Source organism: Liolophura sinensis, chromosome 6 (assembly GCF_032854445.1).
Source record: "Liolophura sinensis isolate JHLJ2023 chromosome 6, CUHK_Ljap_v2, whole genome shotgun sequence".
Lineage (NCBI taxonomy): Eukaryota > Metazoa > Mollusca > Polyplacophora > Chitonida > Chitonidae > Liolophura > Liolophura sinensis.
The window spans coordinates 39476307-39501530 of NC_088300.1; the positions used below are offsets into that span (position 1 = coordinate 39476307).

At 38.8% G+C, this 25224-nt stretch overlaps 1 protein-coding gene across 7 annotated transcripts in view; it reads left to right on the plus strand.

Moving 5' to 3' along the window:
• LOC135468227 (liprin-alpha-1-like) overlaps positions 1-25224 on the plus strand; it is a 97744-nt gene that overhangs the window by 7333 nt on the left and 65187 nt on the right. Inside the window, exon 1 of one of the 7 annotated variants that reach the window (XM_064746358.1) lies at positions 19573-19663. The exons of the other annotated variants lie outside the window; for them this stretch is intronic. The gene's annotated coding sequence lies outside the window, so the exon portion shown is untranslated. Of the gene's footprint in view, positions 1-19572; positions 19664-25224 lie in introns of those variants that run through there. 7 annotated transcript variants of the gene reach the window in all.

A 25224-nucleotide genomic window follows, 5' to 3' on the forward strand; every position in this document is an offset into this window, starting at 1 on the left:
ATCAGAGATATGAACAAGGAACTGTCACATTAAAAGGGTGGAGATACTTGTACATGTGTTTCACCAAAAATCTCACCCCAAAAATCACTTCTTAAGGGGAAAGTAAAGGTCATAAAACATTACCTTTAATGGTTAAACTTATAATCCAACATCTTTCTAAAAATGGTGGCTTCCTCTCCGGCCATAAATGGGAAGGTCTGCCAGCAACCTGTGGATGGTCGTGGGTTTCCCCCGGGCTGTGCCCGGTTTCCACCCACCATAATGCTGGCCACCGTCGTATAAGTGAAACATTCTTGAGTACAGCGTAAAACACCAATCAAATAAATGAATCTTTCTAAGAACACAGGGAATTCATGCACATCGATTTTAGACCGGTATTCAGTGGTATAATTCGGTTAAAAACTGAAAATGCAGGTAAAAAAAAACTCAATTCTGTGTTTTTCTGGTACAAATACACAAATTTTTGGATGAAAACTGAATTGCATTTGAAAATATATGCGTAGCGATGAGCGGTCGACTTCATTCGCCAACAGATCCATGACAAGCCGAAGTGGTTATGCATTTATTGGCTGTAATTAAATTAAAATTAGGCCTTAAATATATTTAAATTATGGTGATAAGGTTTAGTGGATAAAACAAAGTAAAAGTCCATTCATATTTAGTTTCACTTTGATCAATTTTCGGTATGCCAACTAAAGTGAAAGAAAAGTTCAGCACGTGCTGGCTTCCAGTGAATGTCGCTTTTATACACGTTATTCCATTGGCTGTATGTCTCCTGTGAACCAATGAGTAAACTTCTAACAAATTAGGAACTGTATACATGTACAGCAACCCAATGGTCATTTGACAGCTACACAATGTTAGCAGTTTCTGATTGGCTAAACAGTCCTAAACAGTCCAAAATTAAAACTGTTATGTTCCTTACAGCATTACCTGTGGCCAAGCATCAAGGCCCAATTGAATGTCAAATAAGAAAACAATATGAAAGTAATGCGCTGAATTTGACATGGTCAGAAAAAAAAACTTTGGAAAACATCTGTTTACCAACAGATGCTAACCCACATAACGACAAATAGCTTTATTCAACTGCCAAAGTACAAAATGCAAAACACTTTCAACCTGCATGTACAAATTGCAACCTACACTATCAGATATTGTATACAGTGTGTCTAGTGCTGAAAACCACCACAGCGTCTTGATCGAGTTAGGCCTTAGGGGATCACCGCACGTGGTTAAGTATGTACATTTCAGGTTGCTCGCCACATGGTGTATAATCACCCCACTCTAGTGTCCCATCTGGTTTACCTGGGCTCGGATCAGTTTTGAGAGTGAGCGAGGACAAAGTGCATGTAGAAGACTATAAAGATATGAAATTTTGGTCTAAAGCGGTGTTGTGTGTTGTTTTCTTTAATAAAGACCCTCAGTCCAAAGCCATGGCATACTGTTTCGTAGTTACTTTTCTGTGCGGCATCCCAAAGCCGATCTCTTCCTTATGAGCATGTAAGATCTTAACCTGAATAAAAACTTGAAACTGCGATATTTCTTTCTATGCTGGTATATTATATATACTTTCACATTCACTATTGAACTGAATACCAGGTTATGGTCGGTGTTTAAAATATAAATGAACTCAATCTGGACAAGAAAAAAATTCAATTTTGAGTTTCCGGTTGTAAAAATTTGGACTTCTATGAATCCCTGGAACAGATTGTTAGAATCTGGCAAAATGAGTAATTTAGTCAAGGGTGCTACTGTAGGTAAAATATAGTGCTTTCAGTCAAGAAATTATATAAGAAAAAGTTAGGAATGACATGTACATTACACCAAGGCTATAATTTGGAGGTTTTCTGTCATTTTCCAGAATTGTGGTATTAATAAACTGGAAATGGTATGAATTTGTGCCTGTATTAGCCTCTGATAAATTTTGTAAATTTTCAACCTTTTTGACTTCTAAAGCACTATTTCAGTGGAATGTATGCATGCAATTATTATGAAAATTTGTGCCAGAATTATTATTTTGTGTTACTAAAGATGCAAGCTTCATAAAACTGTGCAGTGTACTTCTCTACACCCCATAGTTCTCTCGGAAAATTTCAAAATATTGGTCATTGGTGGTTGAAAAGGTGAAAGAATAAGCTGGAGTCATTAGCCTTGAAACTTGCGCATGTACAAGCAGTCTGCAGCATGGTGAGACTGATGGTACATGTACATGTAGCTTTAATAGTATCCTTGAGGGACTTGGTTAGGAGATTTGTGGATTGTGGTCAAGTGTAATCAATGGCTACATGTATCAGGCATTCATGTCCTGTCCAGTTGCCCATTACAGTCCTTCCTTTATGTAGGTGGTGGTCAGACTGAAGTCTACCTCTGACTCTCTCCCTAGCTACACACACCACCCCATTTCCAATCTTGTCTGGGCCCTGCTGCTTTAAAAGCCGGCTTTGTGCCTAGCACTGTGTAGCATTTCCATGTACACGCCTCTACATTCCCCAGTTAATTCTCTCATTTAACAATACTTACCTGGATGACACCTGAGATCTGGCCTGCTACATGTACATCTTCACACTACACACTGGCACACCCTTTCACCTGAGAACCTGTTGTCCTAGTATCGTGTACAGCATAGGAGGAAAGACAGTCAACAGACATCTCTAAAGAAGAAATATCTGAAACAAAAGCTTAAAATTATTTTATTCAACAGACTTTCCAGTTATAGTTGTGGAAAAAAATATGAACATGTTCAAATGTATTATTTAATTATGTATTAACATGTATTATTCAAAATATACATAAAATGAAAGTGACATGTAATGTTTAATGTATGGCATATTTTTTAGTAAGATGTGAAACACCAATCAAGTAAATAAATATGTTGTTAGGTTGAGTGAGTGGGAATATATAGCTACACTTATACGCTGTTGGCATACTGTCCTACTGCACTACTGTAAAACTTTATGTGCACCTTTTTGGTGTTTGTTTTTTTGGTGGAAATATTCATCACGCTTGCTTATATGATGCACAGCTTAAATTAATGCGTGTCCATTTTATGTAAATATTCAAACAATCTGATTTTACGAATTTGTATAATGTGACAGTCACCAGTTGTGATGGAGCTCAACCCTGGAATGTGCAGAAGGGCTTCAGGGGGCTGTTTCTCAAAGGGTTCGTAACGTTACGCCGGCCTAATCACCATGAGGTCGCATACTAACAGAATATGCCGCCTTGGTATTTACGACAGGCATATCGTTACGACCCCTTTGAGATACAGCCCCCAGATTCTTTCTGAGGCTCTGACCTCATTTTATCACCTTTTTCAGAACAAGAGTCAACAATTACCTATTGGATAAAGCTCTTGTTAAAACTGTGAACATCGTTAATATCAGCACACCAAGTGGTAGAGGCAGGTGAAGAACATGGCTGGTAGATACTGACGAGTTAATTATATTTGGTCACTCCACCCTTGACGTCGTGACCTGCACTGTACAAATGTTCACACGCATGAGCTGTAGAAGTAGAAGATCCTGTACAAGTGACTCTGCAGTATCAAATTTATTAAACGAAATTTTTGACTCAAGTTTATTCGATACTTACGGTCATAAGTGTGGAGATTCTGTTTATCCTATAAATGGACAGTCGAAAACCAGTGCAAAATTATGCCCCAAATTAGCAAGATGATTTCGTCTTGTTTCTCTGTTGGTACAATCCCTTGCAGAAGTGTAGAGTAATTTAAGGTTACGGTGTCAGTCAATCGTCCTCAGACCAAAGCATAACATTTATACGCAAGATATATATGCTACACCAAAGAGCTCCACACGAGGGCCGTCTTTATTGACCAAAATTTGGTTTTATATCCATTTTTAGTACTTGAAACTGCTTCATAAGAGTTTAGGAACATGTTTTTCAGTCAAAGACTGAAAATCAGTCATGGTGACCCCAGTGTGTAGTGTGCACATCAACATGTGTGAGAACGCAGCAGAAATGTGACTGCATATACCCGATAATAGCATGCAAATACTTACAACGGCAATATCACTCTTACGCAACAGATGAAACTGATAAAGGAATTTCTAAAGTATCTATGGCTATACAATCAATGTAATTTCATGGGTTTTCACTCATTGCATATGTTAATGTCAAGTAGTAAAACAAAGAAGGTGTAGCTTTTGATTGGCTGCAATTAACTGCTGTCAACCTATCAATCACCTGTAGCTATCTCTCAAGACTCTCTCAAAGGATATTTGTCTCACCCCCTTTATCTCATGTTCTGGGTCACATTTATGGGATAAATATATATATGGATTAGAAATTAAAACGTTCCTAGTTTCATGGCAGCAGTTGTGTTATAATTAAGATGGTTTATTCAGAGCTATCAAAATAATTTATGTACACCTACAGTGTCTACTGTGTTACATAATATGCACACACTTGTACAGGTATTCATATTTCCTGAAGTATCCATTTCACAGCTCTTCTCGGCTTATCTCCAATACTCTAGTCACATGACCAAAATGTGCGCTGACGATTGGCTCAGAGCAGCTATGATCTGACACCAACGTTACTCATACGAATAGATAAACCTTGAGACTCAGACTTGTGCATCGTACATCATCCAACTGAAACTTACGGAAGTTCAATCTGTACTTGTATGGACTTTGTATTAATGGGAAATAACCTAAAAAAAGCATACTTTCTGTGTGCGTTAACATATATGTGTGTGTATTGAGTTGCTCCCCTTTACGCCTGTGACACCAAGTGTAGCCCTGGAGTGGGAAAAGTTTATATTGCTTTAACTCTTTTGAGGAGATAGGAGAGACTGGGTCTATACATATTAACTTCACATTTTATTATTTATTTATATCACTGGAAGATTTCATCTGTATGACACCAGCCAGCATTATTGTAGGAGAAATATACGGTCATCTGCAGGCATACCTCCGCAGATGAAGCCAGCCTGAGTTCAAAGAACTCACAGTGCTGGTGAGAGAGACGTGAGTGATTGATTCGCTACTTTGCTTTGAGTTTTCAAGTTGTGAATTTTGTTTTGACTATATAATTGTCAAAATGGCTAAAAAAATTCTGACCAGGTAAGCCACATTGGTGAAAGGGAAAAAAAACATCATTTGGAATAAGTCTAGTTTAAACTGTATGGTTTACAACAGCTTGTATATGCTTAGTGTTTGTGTTGTATTAAGTGACAGCACACTTGTATACATGTATCATATAGCAGTTGTGCATGTATGTTTGTACACAGCGGACTTGTGTACATGTATTGTATAGCAGTTGCACATGTATGTTTGTACACAGCACACTTGTATACATGTGTCATAGGGCAGTTGTACATGTATGTTTGTACACAGCACACTTGTATACATGTATCATAAGGCAGTTGTACATGTATGTTTGTACACAGCACACTTGTATACATGTATCATAGAGCAGTTGTACATGTATGTTTGTATACAGCACACTTGTATACATGTATCATAGAGCAGTTGTACATGTATGTTTGTACACAGCACACTTGTATACATGTATCATAGAGCAGTTTGTACATGTATGTATATGCGCTCATTGCACATTACCTGCATGCCTGTAAGGTATGACAATTGTGAGCAGGTAGCTTTGATTTTACCTGTCCTACACTTACATCTTACATGACTGAGTGGAGGAGCAGGTGTATTTTGCCTCCAAGGAGTGATATATTTACTAGCTGAGAGGGCTCTTCAGTGGCCAAACTGACAAGCACACTTCTTCTCTCTATGACCCAGTAATTGATGCCTCATGTTGTATCAGAAAGGGTGGGGTGGGGGGGGGGGGGTGGAGGGAGAGCCTAACAGATGTGGGTGTAGTTGAGAAGCTAAACATTACAGGAGGAGTCTGATACACCCAGCTTCTCTGCCATGAGACTAGGTCTGTGACCCATCATGTACACTGGGGTCCCTGTTTCCTATGTTATCACACCAGATCCCAGTATCTATGTCCACACACATCTTCATGCACACTGGTGAACCTAACTGGCTGCACTCTCCTATGTATATACATGTACATTGGATTGCTATTTGCAAAAAGTGTGTAATTTATTACTGGCTATAATTGGACTACCCTAACTCCTCAACCTTTTTGCATATGAAAAAGCAGCATTCAGTGCAATTTATGTATATTTGTAATTTCATTTTGGAGACAAAACTACAGTGGTTGGATTGGACATAAAAAGTATAATTTTATCAATGAACATGGAATAATGCCTTCAATATGTGCTTGAATAATAACCGTGCAAACATGTGAAAAGGTTGAATTACAGTGAACAGAGTTCTACTTTTAGAATAGTTCATGGGCAAATTTGACTCTATTATACATACAGTACGACGTGTCACAGGTTCAGTCCCAGCCTTGGATGAAGAACTGTAGACTGCCTCTCAGCTTTAAACAAGGAACTGTAGACTGCCTCTCTGTATTGGACAAGGAACTGTAGACTGCCTCTTTGTATTGGACAAGGAACTATAGACTGCCCCTCTGATTCGACAAGGAACTGTAGGCTGCCTCTCAGTATTAGACCAGGAATTGTAGGCTGCCTCTCTGTATTAGACAAGGAACTGTAGACTACCTCTCAGTATTAGACAAGGAACTGTAGACTCCCTCTTTGTATTGGACAAGGAACTGTAGACTGCCTCTCTGAATTGGACAAGGAACTATAGACTCCCTTTTTTTATTAGACAATGAACTGTAGACTCCCTCTTTGTATTGGACAAGAAACTGTAGACTGCCACTCTGAATTGGACAAGGAACTATAGACTGCCTCTCTGAATTGGACAAGGAACTATAGACTTCCTCTCAGTATTAGACAAGGAACGGTATACTCCCTCTTTGTATTGGACAAGGAACTGTAGGCTGCCTCTCAGTATTAGACAAGGAACTGTAGACTGCCTCACTGTATTAGACAAGGAACTACAAACTGCCTCTCTAAATTGGACAAGGAACTATAGACTGCCTCTCTGTATTGGAAAAGGAAGTATAGATTGCCTCTCTGTATTGGACAAGGAAGTGTAGACGGCCTCTCTGTATTGGACAAGGAACTATAGACCGTCTCTTTGTATTGGAAAAGGAACTGTAGACTGCCTCTCTGTATTGGACAAGGAACTACATGTATAGACTGCCTCTCTGAATTGGACAAGGAACTGTAGACTGCCTCTCTGTGTTGGTCATGATGACTGGGTGACGACATGTGTGGTTTGCTCTGTATTGGTCATGATGACTGGCTGACAACAAGTGTGGTTTGCCCTGTATTGGTCATGATGACTGGGTGACAAGAAGTGAGTGAGTGAGTGCTTGGGGTTTAACGTCGTACTCAACAATTTTTCAGTTATATGACTATGAAGGAATCCTTAGGGTGTATTACTCTTCCTCCTTGTCGCAGGACGGATTTCCACCGCTCTTTTTTTAGTGCTGCTTCACTGAGATGCCTTACTGAAGGCAAGTAACCCGCCCCGCCTGAGCCATTATACTTATACGCGTCATCCAGTCGTTGCGTTATCCCCTTCATGCTGAACGCCAAGTGAGGAAGTTACAACTTCCTTATTTAAAGTCTTAGGTGTGACTCGACCCAGGATTGATCCTGGATCTACCGCTCCCGAAGCGGACGACAACATGTGTGGTTTGCATGTATTTATATCATCCTTGTATACATATGTGTACGTGTGGGAAAGTTTGTCAGTTATTTCCCACATCTAACTCAAATGCTTCACCCTTAAAACTAACATCTATCACATACATGTAAGTGAAAAATCATTGAGTAAGATGTTAAGCTAAACAATCAAATGAATTAATCTCTACCCGTAATATGCTACGTTAGAATTTCTTCGTATTTGAAAGGCATTACTTTAATTGCATACTTATTGGAATCGCCACCTCTTCATTAATTTCATTTTGTCGCTACAATCATACATGTGTTGGAAATCAAACCCCTATGATGTAGTGTACTTGTTTGTACCATCCCTATGATGTAATGTACATGTTTGTACCGTCCCTATGATGTAATGTACATGTTTGCACCATCCCTATGGTGTAATGTACGTGTTTGTACCATCCCTATGGTGTAATGTACGTGTTTGTACCATGCTTCTCTAACTAGTCACAGTAAAGAGTGATCATGGGAGGACTGGGTGTAGAAGAACCAGCCATGTTTAAATACATGTGTTAGTTGTGTGTTTGTGTTGGCCGGGGAGAGGGGGAGGGGGTGCTCTCCTCTTCAATGATGAGAACAGTCCTTGGACAGCACCATGATTATTTAATCCAGGCTGATGTATCAGGGAAGGGTTGAGCATTGAGTAAGGCTGTAATCAGGGTGCCATGTCTTGACTTAATCTATCATTATACTACAGCTTTGATATAATGTGCCTGCTTGCTGCCAGTGTAAGTTGTGGTCATGCCTCTACATGTTGTAGCTGTGGTAAGATAGATGAATCATGCATGCCGGGGAGGAGTGGGGGGATGTATTCACAGGTTAATGATATAAATAAGTACATGCAGCTCACTCGATGAGCCAGAACTTAGCTTCAAGGGAAACAACTCTGTTGTCTCCCTTCAGTGGTTTGCCTCCCTTGTGTATAGATATGTTATGGATCTTTATTGCTTTATAATCTCATGTTGGGACAACTGTACTTGCTATGTAACTCTCAGAACTGTTATTTCTGTTTTGGTGTAAAATATTTACATCTTTGCCTGGCCACATTCTTTCTGAATTTTCTTACAATAACTTTTGATGAACTCTAACGATCAGGTTTAGGCATGTTTTGAAAATGAAACAGCCTCAGAAATATCAAAATTTGTTGTGAGATCAAAATTTGTTTTGGGGTCAGGAATGATTTCAATAAGGAAAGTTACATACATACATTCACATACATTTTTTTGCCTGTTGATTATACTACAATTTGCAGAACTCACCATGTAATTTTTTATCCTACATATGAAATGTTCAGCATTATTCAGAATTTCAGATGACATATACTCTTTTACAACTATTTTTCCTTTACTGGGTCACGAGTAACATAAGCTGGACTTGCCTATCAATGACCTGTATAGTTTTCTAGAGCCTTTGGTTTGATTATGTCTCAATTCTTCACAGTTCAACTTGACTAATGATGCACAGTACCAAAGCTACTTGTGCATGCAAGTGAGAAATGCTTCAGTAAAAGACCAAAGCTGGAATAAGCTGCAGGATAAGTGCCAGTTTCCAGCACTGGAGAGTATTTTGACATGGGTCTGTCAGGTGTTTGGTACAGGACAAGACTGCCATATGAAGAACAGTATCTTTTCATGATATTAGGTAATGTGGGTATCTTAAACGAACTTAAAATGACAGGGTTGCAAGCATGGCAGTAAACATGAACCAAATAGAAAATGACGCCCGGGCTTGCCAGCATGGCAGTTAACATGAACCATATATAAAATGACGGCCGGGCTTGCCAGCATGGCAGTAACCATGAACCAGATGGAAAGATGACAGCCAGGCTTGCCAGCATGGCAGTAAACATGAACCAGATAGAAACTGACGGCCAGGCTTGCCAACATGGCAGTAAACATGAACCAAATATAAAAGTAATTAGATGAGATATGTTTGCTGTTGACATACTTGTAGCTGTATAGAAATGAAAAAATAAATGTACACAAGCCTATTACAAGGTTATGGGTGTAATATACGTGTAAGAAAACGTGTATCATATGTATCTGTCAGAATAAAGTAGGGAATCACAGATGTTTAAAAAAAGTTAAATTTGCATTCTAATGGCATGATTGTACATGTAGTTCATGCTGGTATCTGTAAAAAACTTCCATTGATAAGTGTACTACAGGCCTTACAGACAAGGCTCGTCTGTAGATGGGCACCATCAGCGCAGTGATTCCCCCCCCCCCCCCCCAACCACCAACCACCAAATTTGGGGATAATTGTTGACTAAGGAGTATTAGATATTTAAAAAATATTTTTAGATTCCTTGAATCTAAATCTGTACCATTGGTAAAAAATCAAGCAAGTACCTGCATCTCAATTAATCAAAAACATCCAAAATAAAAATGAACTATTTACTCGCATACAGTATTAGCTAATGAATATTATGATATTCAACATGGCATCGCCCACTAAAGACGGCATGAAAAGAGAGTTGAAAGAAGAAACGGGGTATGCAAAGGCAAGTGGTGATGTTTCTGTAGAATTAAAGGCAAAGCCGGCATATGGGAAAAGAGATGTCATTGTAGTCTGGGTATGGTCAAAGTCTTGTATATCAGCTTATGCCTTTGATCATCCAGCGTTGAGAACACAGTGAAGAACTCATGATAAGTATTGTTGTATCCCAATGAATTTTGTTGGGCAAAATCAAGTGGTAAGTGTGTAAATATATTTAAATTGCCATGGTTCAGCTTGAGCATGGACGAAGATGATGATAATTTCCATGAAACGTGTAAATACAGCACTGCTCAACACTTCGGTACATTCGCCATCATGTGCAATTGTTTACAAAACGCGAAAGTAGTCATCTCTGATCAGGTGGTGTAATGCACGAGCCTCGCTTTCGTTGTTGCTGTTGTAAAAAGTATGGCGCCCAAGTCTATTAGAGATGTAGTCTCAAGGGAAGCATTAGGTACATCTCTATTTTAGAATGTCAGAATATAAGGCCAAGGGAAGTAACTCTCCTTATAACAGTTTGTGAAAGAGTACTCCACTATCTCCCCTGTGATGATTATGTCTTCATATGTTGTTTGTAACAGAATTAGAAGTCTAGGATCATAAAATTCTGTGGGTGTATTGTGAAGTCTGTCGTGTAGATCTTTTAACTGCATTTTGGAGTTAACTTATGGTACTGTCTTTCTGAAATAATAATAATGAAAAGCAGCATTGAATCTTGTTTATACACACATGTACATGTATTTTTGATATGACTCAAACAAAGGACGTGGTATGGTAAGGACGGGAATCGGCCACAGTGCAAGAAACTGGACCTCGAGTAGTGAAACAGACTATAGCTGTGAATGACACACTTGAAAGGTTACTTCTTTTTTCAGTTCTGTTCTACGCATCTTTTCCTGTTGTATGGCAAGCATATGGCTTATAAAGCTTCAAACGTGCACCGAAGCGATATATAGGACATAAAATCGAAAAATTGTGAAATGTCTTTTTTATTTATTTTTTTTTTTTCATTAGACACTGTAGAGTTATGAAAATAACTGCACTACAAATGTAACTTTCAGAAAAATTCTTGAGCACGCAGTTATGTAGTAGTCAATTAAATAAATGTATAACAAGTGTAACTTTCAGCCTTATACTTTCTCTACCCATAACATGTTATTGTTAATGATAGCTAGTGGACCACATGTGTTCTCAACCAGGATTCACGTGTGGTGTCGCTGTAGTAGCCAAATGTCACCATAGCCTACCCATTCTAATTCATGATAAACTTTTTTAATGCAAGAAGGTCTTTGTTTTTACTCACACAAAAGTATGTAAAAAAAAAAGAAATGCCACAAGGATTCGAACTCTATCCTGATATACAACCTTTTCTCCGCATCGACTTTGTTAGTCCACTGTACTATAGAGGATGCCTGATAGACCAAGGCAGAAATACAGATTTTAAACTTGCTCAAATATAACAAAACTCCTCACATTGTAAAGTTTACGTTTTACATATGAAGACAAATGTTAACCAAAACTTTGACAGCACGCAGAAATACACACATGAAAGTTTCGGTAAAATACTTTTTTGGTAAACGTTGATCTTCATACAGTAAATTCAAAACGCAGTGCCTCGCTTGAACGAAATATTGGAGTTTTTGATCGAGAGTGCATTTTTGGAGGGTTATTTCTAAGCAACCATCTCTTTTTATGGCATTATTACTTGCATGAGTGCTTTGATCAGGTTTTATACTTAGATTCCGAAATTTATAGAATTGTGCCGGAATTTTGAAATTTACACTTTGGTGTCGTACGTACCTGGGGCCGATTCTCCACCTTACTGTACCAGGTCATTACTACACTGATCCATAACACTGGCATCAGTTGGGGTTGTGCTAAAGCAGGAGAGTGTACATTTGTATAGTACATGTAGGTAAATGTCAGACACAAAGAATAACATCAGATCCATTATTGTTCATTTGTAACATATCAAATCACAACACATCCTCTGCCACATGTTAGCAGTGCCAGAGGCCTCTTTTGGCACATTTCGTTTCATTCTGATTCATTCATTCATCTTATAGGGCTATGTAAGACGCTTTTTGTGAAGTTCGATTTATTTTGTATACAGCAAAACTTATGTGATGGCAATGAAACTGTCATTTTTGTACATCTTTATGTGCTTTTAAAAGTACGTATTTAAAGGGCAGTGAAATACAGTAGTTTATTATTTAGCTTTTTATTTTTTTTTTTTAAATTTACACGTAGGAGAATCTGCGAGCTTGTTAATCACAGGGAACATGACTTCATGACAATTGTCATTCAGTTTTCATCAGACGTAATGTCTTAATTTTACCTGTTAGTTGAAGCAGGCTTACTATTAACTTATAATGGATTGGTTGTGCTGATGTACATGCACATTTATATAGCTACTGGTCATTTTAAAACACAGGGGCTTTTTTTTTTTGGCTGGGCTTGTTTCTTTTTTAGTAGGTTATGCCGCACTCAAGAATATTTCACTTATACAATGGCAGTCAGCATTGTGGTGGGCCTGGGCGGGAACTGCACAGAGCCCAAGGGAAACCCACAGCCGTCAGCAGGTTGCTGGTAGACCTTCTCATGTAAGACCCTGAAGCAAGCCAGCATGAGCTGGAATTGAACTCGCAGCGACTGCAACAGTTATCGAAAGGCTCCTGGGTCATTGCTGACCACACAAGCAGCAGGTGATAGAGTACATGTGTCTTGGAACTTTATGTTCGGAAGACAATATTTACTGTGTACAACAGTTTCTGTATAAATGAAGAGTTATTACAACTGAGAATAGTAGCACAAATATTTGAAGAATATGTGTATTTTCTGTGAATTCTTACGCTTTTCATTTTAGGCTGAGTTTATCAGATCTGAATCTAACATATGAGCACTGTTCTTTATACAGATGAAAACTGCCTCTAGGATATAAAATGTCTCATCCCATGCATTATTTGCAGCTGTTTATATAATAGTCCAAACACCTGATTGATAGATATTTTGAAACTGTCTGATATTGACTTTGCCATGCCTGATGAAAAGATAATCTTGCGCTGTTCATTTGAGCCAAAAATGGACCTTTTATATCATCCTGTCAGGCTACCTCATACAGAATTTTTCTGTATACAGGAATACAGGGTTTTTCTCTTCTTTTTTTTTCTCCCCACTCTTTTCTCATTCACACCTTGGTGGAAGCTACATGTAGTGGAGAAGCAGCTTGGAGGCCTTATGTAGAGCAGTACACTAAGGAGAGAAAAGCTCTGTCAATATTTAGCCCAGTCCGTGATATTTCCACCTTACTGTCACAGATTGTTAATCAATTTTCACAACAATGACAATAATCAATCAGTGTTAGCTTCCCTGAGTTAGGGCATTTGCTGGTTCATGGAATATTGTGGGGTTTTGGGGGGTTTTTTTTCTACTGTTACACCTACGTTGACAGAATAAGGCTGATGTCTGGGCTATAGACATCAGCTTCACCTCTGAACAGTCTTTTGTACTGTTATACCCATGTTGACATAATAAGGCTGGTGTTTGGGCTATAGACATTAGCTTCACCTCTGAACAGCCTTTTGTACTGTTACACCCACGTTGACAGAATAAGGCTGATGTCTGGGCTATAGACATCAGCTTCACCTCTGAACAGTCTTTTGTACTGTCACACCCATGTTGACAGAATAAGACTGATGTCTGGGCTATAGACATCAGCTTCACCTCTGAACAGTCTTTTGTACTGTCACACCCATGTTGACAGAATAAGGCTGAGGTCTGGGCTATAGACATCAGCTTCACCTCTGAACAGTCTTTTGTACTGTTACTCTCATGTTGACAGAATAAGGCTGATGTCTGGGCTATAGACATCAGCTTCACCTCTGAACAGTCTTTGTACTGTCACACCCATGTTGACAGAATAAGGCTGATGTCTGGGCTCTAGGCTTGAATTCCCAAACTTTTGATTGTAATTTAATATTAAAGAAGATAGGCAACAGCAATTCTGGGACAGTGATCATTTACAGGTTCTCAAAGAATATAATGGCAAACAGCAAGCAAGAGCATAAGTTAAGCATAGATGATAACATCAACCAGAACACATTATTTACATTGCAGTAATGAAAAGCCACATGTAACCAGCCTTATTCACAGACACATTTATGTACGTGTATACTGCAGACAGGCGGTAAAGAGGAGCATATATACAAGTTCAGCTAACATGTTATGGACAATCACAGTCTAACAACAGGCATACCTGGACATCATCAAAAGGATTGCGCAGCGCCTGAGAAGTCAGGCACGACAGGAGAGCAGGGATTCCTGTTCTCACAGGAATGAAAACAACCGCCCAAAAATGTTTTTTAGATTCCATTAGGGAAGGATGAGGGTGTGAGTGCAATAACTTCTTTGCCAGCTACTTCAAATCCTTTTACATTCAATTATATTCATTTGAGGTTTAATAGAAGGCTAAGGGTTTTTTCACATTTTGTATGTTTTGACCATCAAGAAATCCTCAAGACAACAACAATATAAGAATCCAACAAGTTGCAGAAAATTGTCAAAAACACTCTTCAGTCAATGAACATGTCTAAAAATGCACTTTAAGAGCAAAAGTTTGTCATTTACCATACATGTATTTCTCCTCATTCTTACAGTATTAGATAATGGGCAAGTAAGATTTATTTATTTATTTGATTGGTGTTTTACGCTGTACTCAAGAATATTTCACTCATACAACGGCGGTCAGCATTATGGTGGGAGGAAACTGGGCTGAACACAGGGGGAACCCACAATCATCCACAGGTTGCTGACAAACTCTCCCACATACGGCCGTAGAGGAAGCGAGCATGAGCTGGACTTGAACTCACAGGCTCCTGGGTTGTTACGCCGTGCTGGCGTGCTAACCCCCTCTCTACGTGTACATCTATATTGAAAGCACTGGTTTGTCTTGTTCTTACAGTTCATCATGATTTATGCAGTTTTTTGTATGTTTTTGTTTTTTTTTAGAAGTAAGCTTTGGTGGAATTATACTTTTGGAAAAGTCAAGTTTCTTTGTGTTGTCAGGATTCATTCCTGTTTCTAACCTTTGACTCTTGATGCCAAATCAAAAAGATAATGGTACAAATGTCGTTGAAAATAGAGTGACCCCATCTGATTAATGATCAGAGCGTTGATAGAAGATCAAGAGGTTACCGAGGCGATGCCATAAGAGGATGTGGGTGGTGGTGATTTGAATCTGCAAATGAAATTTAGTATAGCCTACATTTATCGGTAGCAGTTTTGTCTATGTCTTTGTAGGACATACTTAGAGAATAGTAATGTGACTTGTAATCTCCATCCTCCAGGTGTCTGGTATCATACTGCCTCACATCAGTCAGCTTTCCTGTTCTGACAGCACACACCTGACATAATCAAGAGCCTAGAGAATAGGAATTTACATGTAAGTGTGCCAGTCATCAATTTTCAAGGAATGTAGTAATCAAACAGCTGCACTAAAACAGGCCTGTGTTAATATGAAATAATGCTGTTATTGGCATTAATACACATGCCTACTGGTAAGCAGATATATGTGTAATGCCTCTGCATATCGGGCATCAAATCTTGATTACATTAAAAAATGTTCATAAGGATAACTTTTTATCCACAAACTTATGTGTAGTGTATTTCATGTATTTTGTAACAGTAAAGTTGTCTTGTGCACCTAGTTTCATTTGTACATGTACTTCAGTGAACATAACAGAACAAGTCTAGGATTGTTTGGGAAGCATGTACATATAAACTGAAGAAAGGTTTTTCTGAACCCTGGGGCTACATGTATATCCACAAAAGCTGTTATTACCTACATGTACATGTGAATGATTTGATAGAACCTGAGTATAATATACAGTTTATGGCCCTAGAAGTTAAAATTTGGGCATTTCACAATTTTCACATTTTAACACCGGAACACAAGTGCTGAAATCATATCCATGTACATGTATCAAGTTTTTGTTGAATCACCCCCAGAAGTTGCCTCTTACTGGCAAAGTGGTACAACTACAAAACTGCGTTTAGACTGCTGCAGACCTCTTGTACTTCACCGATGATTATGAATTCATATTCCAGTCTTACTCTGGCTGGATTCGCTATACCGCGCTGTGACACGAGAGAATTGTGAGGATCTGAAGAGATTCCTTTACAATCTGCTAGGCAATCTTCACTCATAACCCTGACTACTGTTGTGTAAGTGAAATATTTTGGAGCATAGCATATAGCTCTGTTGAAATTAATTCATATAAAATGTAGCACCTTAGGGGAAGGATGATTTGTTTCTGCTTATTGAATTGCCACATGTTCTGGTTATTGGTTTGATTCCATCAGCATTCTACTGATTCTTCTGTCATTTATATTGATTCTGTTCTCACATATTTTGTCTGAGCAGGTTTCACATTGGATTGTATAACACATTGTCGGTTGTATATGTACATGTATTTGAAGGCCGTGATGGTTTGTCCTGTATCGTTTGTCCTGTGTCATTTGTCCTGTATCATTTGAGATGAAGAATACCGAAGATTTCATGGACGTGAACACATGCATAGGGTTAGCCTGCTATCTGAAACCTGGTGAAATTGGTACTGTTTGTTTCCAGCACTTTCAACATGGGAATGGCAGGAAAAACTGACATCTGGACACCCTGCTAAAAAAAAATGGCCTCAAATAAGCTGTACACCTTTTTTCACACTACGTGCCAACCGAATGCAATGTTAAGAACAAGGTCTGAGAATCCTTGAGGATTTCTAAAAATTCAAATTGAGAAAATTTCCGTAAATTAAATAAAACCTCCCTGTCAGAATGAATTTGTTAGCTGAAACTTTATACCCAATGCAGTTTCAGCTGTGGTACACAAACTATGGGTTGTGTTAGAGACTCTTGATTTATTTATCTCGTTTTCTGTACTTACCTGATGAATATTTCAAGGTAAATGAAAGCAGTTTTGTCAGAGTACATGCCAAAACTGTCTTCCCTCTGTGCAATACATGTAGCTGTACCCTTTGATATGTACATGTACACTTGTTCGTGTGTAGTATGTTAAATTAGCCTAGGCGTCTTATTGTAATATAGGTGTAATAGATGTTGGCTTTAAAGTCTACCCATCAGCCGTTGCCTGTGTAGCCTGTTGGCTGAATGGTCCAGAGTGTTGATGTACTCCTGGTGATAAACGGCTAGACTTTGATGAGGTCAGAGGTTTGAAACTTGGTGTGGCTGCCACGAATTCTCAGCACTCTGACTGTCCTAAATAAAGCCAATTACATTTGACTAAAGGGTAAAATGACATCCACCAATCTGATGTAAGATATGCAGCCTAAGGCAGGAGATCTGGAATTCTTCATCCCTGAAGGACATGTATATGTACACAGTCAGGAGCAATCGTCTGTGAATTTTTAGTTTTGGATTTTTTTCATATCAGCTTTGTTCCAAATAAACATGTAATTGTTCAAAAAATAGTGTTATACATGTATGTTTTCTAAGAATTCGAATTTTGTATGTTATGAACAAGTTGTTCACATTCATGTCTTTCACATCTCCTGTGTTCAGAGCTCATTGTGAACTGTCATGTGTCTGTGTACACAGCTCATTTTGAGTTAGATCCATGTTTGTCTTGGAAGTTTTGCCTCGCTATGGCCCAAGCTACATTAACTTCGCCCTGAAAAGAGAAGTAGAAAGGGCTATTGATCTCTGGATACGTCTGTGAAAAACTGACACAAGCTGCTGTAGCACGGTATTTATATTTCTACACGTGGAAGACGGTTGGAAAGTGTGCTGATTGCAGAGCCAATTTGAAGTAGAAAAGGCCCGAGCTCCTTCCTGTGCCGATGACATAAAATGCCTGCACCATTATTGAGTGGTTTTCTGGTAACGTGTATACATGTACAGGTACAGTAGTGCCCTCTAAATATAGAGAGGTGACTATTTGAACAGCCATGCTGTGATTAATGTAAATAAGATTGCTGTTTTATAAATGCTTATGAGAATGTACAGATACAGTGCTGAAGGTAAATTTGGAATAGTGAGGATATCAATACTGAAGTCAGGCTAGATAGGCAGTGGCCAGATAAGTAGGCCGGGCAGCAGTTGAGCTGGCTGGCAGGATGAGGCTAGGCTAAGGCAATCGCCTCACGTTGACACACTCCCTGTCATTTCTGCTCACCTCAGTCATATTAACAATCTGACAGGATATGAACACATAGGTTTAATGGGCTGCTCAATTATAGACCGCCTTGTCCATCATATTCGGATGTAATCATCTCTCCCCAAAGTCTACCCCGAATAGTCCTCATGTGCAAAGGGCCAAGGTTAGAGCCTGAGCAATGTTTCTCTCCCTGATAATGTTTGATATGCAAGGATGCCGGCCACGAATAGCACTCGCTCACTGCCATTAGTTGGAACGAAAAACTTGATAAGGAGGGATTGCTGCCTATCAAAAACTATGGGAGACTCAAACTGGCATCTGTCTGCTCACTGTCCAGTGATGAGCTGAGCTTACGTGTACCCGCATCTTCACAGGTTACCGGTGAATTACGTCACACGATCAACGGTGAAGTTTTCATACTCGCCTTATTAAAGGCTTTAGGCAGCACCGACAAGTGAGTGGCGTGAAGTCAGTTGTAACCAGCTTAACTAACACTCAGATTGACCTGTCTGCCATCAGCATTGTCCCGTGTCTGGCATTGATTGTCCAACATCTCCTTTCTGCTGTGTGTTGTAGAATTGTTGCTGCGCTTGATTGCAAAATGCAAATGCCCATACACTGAACTGTCCTTAACAGTAGAGGCAAGGTGTTTAAACTTTCATGTAACATTCCCATACCGCGTTTATATTGATTGATAATAGAGATTGGGCAGGCCTCCTAAACTGGACCAGATATATTTGCTGGATGTATAGGAAGAAATCACCCACCTTCACAACCGCGGGTTATTTATGGCCAGAAGTGATTTAATCGGCTTGTGCTGGACTTGTTTTAGCGGGCAGTTTTGTTTAGTGCCTCAACTCTACGTGCCATAGAATGGGTGGTCCATGTGAAGGAATGACTTGTAGACCATGTGTGTGATATGTGAAGGACTCTTGTCCAAAGTAGCCTCTCCTGATGGCTGAGTTGTACTGGTGACTGAGCCAGTGGGGTTGGCTCTATACCTACTGCTCCCTCTCTCTCTCTCTCTCTCTGCTCTCCTGGGAGAGCAGGCTGTGGTGTTAGGCTAGTCTAGTGATCACTGACTCTCTTGTCCTTGTCAACACACACTGCTCATAGCTCCTACCATTGGCCTCGCTGTGCCACAGTTACCGTTTGTTGTTGTTGTTGTTTTTTTGTTTGACCTGTGTTTCGGCAACTACTTCATGGCCAACGGGTTCAACATACACTTGGAGTTACGGCTAAGAGGACTGGATTATGTCGTCTCCTATCTTAAAGGCAAAAATGGAGATAGAAGGCTGAGATATTTTGTGCAGGTGAGATTGTTTGTGGTATGTTTTTAGTTTCCCAGGACTTTAGAGTACTAGCGATGAATATTGGAGATTGTATTGCCACAAAGTTGGTTCAAGAATGCAAAGCACCATTTTTTTTTCATACTTTTAGTAGTGGTACATTATGGTTTGTTGTTTTGTTGTGCCCACTTGTAGCAAGTTTAGGTGGAGTTTTTTTGATCTGATTTACCTCAGTGAAAGTTACAGGACCTCCATTGCAAGAATTGTTTTCCAGTGTAGCCATCAATTACAAAACCTGTTCGTAAAATTGAATGCTTGATTATGGCTTAACATCTCAATTTGCAGCAATATGTTTCAGCCGTATTGTGGCCAGATCATGCAGATATATTCACTTCACATGTTTTGAAATTTCCATTATGCTTGTTATATATGTTATTATTTCTATGGAGGCTTATTATTCTCTCAGGATCCTGATCCTACATGTACAACATGCACTTTACATGTATTTCACATTTTGTTAGATATTAGCCTCATTCAGCATTGTTTGGGTATAAGTTTTCTACCAGAGCCTAATACTAAATTTAACAGCACTTTTCACGGCTTTCTGACTTAGGATATTGTTAATTCATTTATAAGAAGGTACATGTACATACTGACTTGCATAAATGCTTTTGGCCATGTTTTAAGATCCTCTGATAGTGGTGGGTTTAAAAGCAGCTGTTGCTGCCAGTTTTGATCATGTTAGTTATGACATGACATAATGTGCTTTGCATATATTAATGAGTCTCTTAAGTTGTTTTCCATTAGAGCTAGCTTCTATGCATTTTTTATGAGGCCGCAGATACTGTTGGCACAAGAGATCTACTACCAAAGGTTGAATTAAGATGTGACAGCACCCATAGGCAAGCTCTGTCACTTGATAATTAATGAATATATTCTTCTACTTTTATGTGTACAGACACGTGAGGATACCAACATACATGTATACCTATGTATTGCATGTAGTCATGTCTGTGTATGTACATTGGACAGATAACAGTTTACATGTACGTCTGAAGTTCCATGCAATGTGTACCAGCAGGCACCTGTTTGTATTTGGTGGCAATTGTTATGTAGAAAACCAAAAGTCTGTGTTGCCATGTTTTGTGGATATAAACTCACCAGTTACGCTGTTTTCTTTAGATTTTTACAAATAAAAATAAAATTCTTTTTGTGCTTGACAATTATTTGCTTCATGCTGAAGTCAAAGACCAATTAATATTCATAGGAAGATCTCAAAAGAAACTGGTCCTGTTGGTCAGTGATGTTTTGCTTTTCATTTTGACCCTAGAGTTCCCATGGATTCCCATGCAAGCAAATCCACTGCTTTCAAGTAAGCTTATGCTATGCCCAACAAAGAGAAACCTGTGTCACCAACTAGGACTGATTAAAATTGAATGGGATTGCATGTTTGTTTACAGTCTCTTCCCACATGTACATGGTGCATTTTTATATGTGGTAATCAGACAGGTCTCGGTGCCAACAATACTGTTGAAATGTCCCTAGAATTGGATGCAGTCAGCTTGTATTGTCTATGTTGCGCTGTTGTGTTTGTGAAGGATACATGTACAGGGGATGTTTCCTCAATCTGGTTTGGGTGGGGAGTGGAGTGTGAATATTCTGAATTTGAAACTCAGTTATGTGTAAGCAACAGCTTCTGATAATAACAATCAAGAGTTGAAATGCTTCAAGTAACTTGCTCTAAGCTGTCCGTATGGGCAGTCACATGCTTATTCCTCAACCAATTCCCCACCCCCCCACGCCATTTTAATGAAAATGTTACTAATGGAGTCCTTTAGCTTGTGTTTGTTCAGTGATAGCCCTTGCATGCAGAATCCTAGGTACATATGTATTATACATGTACATTTATCAAAGCTGGACTATGCTGCCTGCTTCTGTATTTTTCTGCTGACTAATTACTTTTATTTATCAAGCAGGTACACATAGGTGTAAACCTGTGTTAACTAGAGGTACCATTGATCCACATACTTGTGGGATTATGATGGATATTTTTCACAAAGTTTAACTATTGGCTGTTTGTCAGTTACATGTACACATAGATATACTGGAGTTATATGTACACATAGGTATACTGAGAGTTACATGTACACATAAATATACTGGGAGTTACATGTACACATAGATTTAGTGGAGTTATGTATATAGATATACTGGAGTTCCATGTACACATGGATATACTGGGAGTTATACGTACACATAGATTGGAAAGGGTTTTCTCCTTTGTAATGGCTGTTACCCAGGATTGTGATTACAAGTTTGTTCTTGTTGGATTTGGAGGAACTACGTGTGGTTAAGATGACAAACATGTACATGTATACTGAGTATTCACTGATCTTCTTTAGCATGTTCACACATGTTACATCTGAGATTGGAATTGCAGCTAATCAGTAAATCAATAAAGCCTCTTGTAATCTTCCCAGAATTGATCGCATCTGGCATACCAATTAAAGGTAGGTTATATAACCAGACATAGAGAACCTTGTCTTTGATGTGAAATGGCACATGTTTTATAGCATACAGCATAATGATTTCTTTCCTAGAAGGGTATAGTATATATCTACATCTATATGCTTTGCTGTGTGGTAATTGCAGTTTGTTTTGCTTTGTTTTATTTTGGGTTTTTTTTCGTCATTCAGTCAATAACCTGAGCAGTAGACCTTGATCTGATGGCTAACATTCTGGCCTTGTTACTGTCCAGAAAGGCAAACCAAATGAAGAAGTTTATTTGGTACAAAAATCAGATAACTCTTCTGCCAGTATGTACAGGTAATGTTCACGTTACTCGGTACTCAGGGTTTGTTCTGTGAGCTTAGAGCGGAAGATTGTTTATTTCAAATGATAGTATTAAATATCTGAAAACTATAGAGCTTTTGTCCCTTTAGGAGAAAGCCAAACAAGTCAGAGATAAAAGTTTTTAGCATTTATCCAGAATTTTGTGTCTTGTGGGTTTCTTTTGTGTTTTTTTTTTTTGTTGTTGTTGTTGTTGATATAATTGGGCAATTTTGGATGTTTGTCAAATCGAAAGTTCCAATGTCACTAGTTATAATTCAACAGTTTGAATCTGAATAGCAGCTGTATGTGTTTGTAGCGAGAAAAGAATTAAGAAATTTCTGGTCATTTTAGAGGAATTTTAGGATTCAGGGAGACCAGGTGAAAAGAATAGTTTGATGAGAAAAAAGTTTAAACCAGACTTTGGTAAAAAAAAAATTAATTTTGAAATCAAGGCCAACATTTTGGATTGATTGTCATGATTGTAATTTGTGCTACATGTACGTGGAACAACTTTAATTGTCATTTGTGAAATACAGTGGACAATTTATGTAACTACATTCACATGACTTTCGTTACCCATACAGGTACATCTAAGTGCATTCATTTAATTGTTTTCAGTTAAGGTTTTCCATGGGAAGAATTAGAAGTTGTGTATTGACTGAGAAATCAGCTGATCAGTACATGTGCAGAGGCTAAGGAACCAGTTATTATTGTACATGTAGTTTACCAGAAAGTGCATAGGTCAGTAAACCAGCTCATGAGAAACATGTAGAGCCAGGGAAACCAGCTGATCAGAAAGTGTGTTGCTTGATGGCAGGAAACCAGGTTGGGAAACCTGTTCTTCGTGTGCAGTGTTCTTGAAATTTGAAATCTATATGCAGCTTGCTGCTTTAATGCACAAGCAACTGTTTGTTGAAAAATTCATCCATTTATGAGCATTTGAGATGTTTGCTGTGATACAACTGATCTGTTGGTATTGAACATAGAGCTAGTTGCCTAAGCTGAAGTGTGGAGAACAGACTTTTGACTTGTCCATGATCCTGTCCCTCCCCGTCAGTTTGTGGGGGTTTCATGGTTTGAGCTGGGCAGATCTCAGAAGTACATGGACAGTTTGTAGGCATTGTGAGATGTCATCAATTATGGATGTGGTGACCCTGGTAACCTTTGTTTACCAGCTGCTCTGTACTCTACCCACTCTCTATCCACTTGTCCATTATCCACTTACAAACGGTTCACAAATAGGTATACTTGTTACTTGTAAAGCTCTACTTGTTACATCCAGATCCAGTCAGACAGAGTAATTTTCCTTCCCCTAAGTATTTCATGGATCAGGTATGATTTGGATGTGAGGATGATAGGCCTGATCTCACTACCTATTATGTCTTGGTACTGATTTGTAGATGAATGTTCTCTCCATGCAGTCTACACTGAATATGAGTATACATGATACATACTTACTGTAATGTACTGTAGATCAGGTAAAGGTAGCATTTTTCCACTGACACATTTTGCCTCATTCTGATCCTTTCACCTGATACAGTGTTAGTTACTGATATGTAGATGGATGTTCTAAGTATACATGATACATACTTACTGTAATGTACTGTAGATCAGCTAAATGTGGCATTTTTCCACTGACACATTTTGCCTCATTCTGATCCTTTCACCTGATGCAATGTTAATTTGGAATCAGAAAAAGTTGACATAAAAGGTGTCATTTTAAGGCAGTTGTGTTCTTCTGAAAGAGCGGTTTTAGAAGCCAAACTTTAGGTGAAGCACACGTAATATACTCGATGCACATGTATAAATTTGACCTTGAAATTGTGGGTGCCTTGTAACCATCATGTAAACCACACTGTGAACATCTCCTTGAAAAACTTATTGCAAGGTTTGTCAACTGATCCTAGTGTCAGTCCCATTTGTGTTAAAATACACTGTTTATTGGTGACCCTTTCTTGGTTTGGGGGGGAAAATGTCAGTTTTTAAGTATAGGAAGTTTTGATCTGGAATAAGGTTCATTTAGATCTTCTTCAGGTGCATCGTGATCCATTTCACATTGTACTGATAAAAAAAGGTAAAAATAGCTTACGTATGATGTTTGAGTTGTCATCTTTCTGTCTTACAGGAATATTTGTGAGGAATTTGTAATTTATTTTTCACATGTACAAGCCTGGAAATAAGCAGGAGGGTGAGAATGATGTACTGCACCAAATAGTATAGTGACAGAGGCCTACTGTTTAGTACAGGACAAAACTGCCATGTAAATAAGTTTGTAACTTTTTTGTTAATATGAACATCTGCAAGATTTGCCATTATGTCCTGTACCAGCTTAAAAATTATTTCCAGATTTAATTTTCAGTCTGACCATACACCTCATGTTTTACATGTTTACATAAACAAACCATTGCATGGACACCCAAATGGAATTCACAAACTACTGTTTAACTTTTTAGAAAGCTGAAATACATGCATGTAATGTGGCCTCCACGTACATAGAATTTTTAAAGTCAATTTGTCTAAATGTTAGTAATTGTGCAGAACATACATCATGTTTATACAATGAAGGTCTTTACACGTACCAGGGGCCTCCGTGGCTCAGTTGGTTAGCATGCTATCGCAGCGTAATGACCCAGGAGTCTCTCACCAATGTGGTCGCTCAAGTCCAGCTTATGCTGGCTTCCTCTCCGGCCGTACTTGGGAAGGTCTGTCAGCAGCCTGCGGATGGTTGTGGGTTTCCCCCGGGCTCTGCCCAG